The sequence below is a fragment of the Chaetura pelagica genome, unplaced genomic scaffold (assembly GCF_000747805.2).
Source record: "Chaetura pelagica isolate M959 unplaced genomic scaffold, ChaPel_1.0 scaffold313, whole genome shotgun sequence".
Lineage (NCBI taxonomy): Eukaryota > Metazoa > Chordata > Aves > Apodiformes > Apodidae > Chaetura > Chaetura pelagica.
In genome coordinates this window covers 137,603-138,004 of record NW_009952802.1, presented here as the reverse complement: position 1 = coordinate 138,004, position 402 = coordinate 137,603, and the positions used below count along the sequence as shown (strand labels likewise).

At 49.8% G+C, this 402-nt stretch overlaps 1 protein-coding gene across 1 annotated transcript in view; it reads left to right on the top strand.

Moving 5' to 3' along the window:
* Positions 1-402, top strand: part of ADAMTS5 (ADAM metallopeptidase with thrombospondin type 1 motif, 5) — a 39,966-nt gene that overhangs the window by 1,182 nt on the left and 38,382 nt on the right. The gene's annotated exons all lie outside the window — the stretch shown is intronic.

Here is a 402-nt window from a genome sequence, read left to right as displayed (position 1 = left end):
AGCAGCCCTGCCCCCTGCCCCTGCTGCTGCTGCTGGTGATGATCCAGTGACTTCAGCAGAGAAGTGGAAGAGGAGTGGGAAGTGCTCAAACTTCTCGACTTGCCGGCTCCAAGCCTCCTCTCCTCCTTTTTCTCTTTCCTCCCCCCACCAACCCCATCCCCCGCCAACCTTTGCCTCCCCACCAGCAGCGATCTGGGGCTTTTTGCCTCTCTCTCCCTCCTTCCATGCGCACCCGGCTCTTCCCTGCACAGAAACACAAAGTTCACACGCGAGCGGCTTTTGTTGACATTTTTTTCTCTCCCACTCACACTTGACGCGAGTTTGGGAGGGAGAATTTTCTTTTTTTTCCTTTTTTTTTTTTTTTCCTTTTTCTTTTTTTTTTTTTTTTTTTTTTTTTTCCTT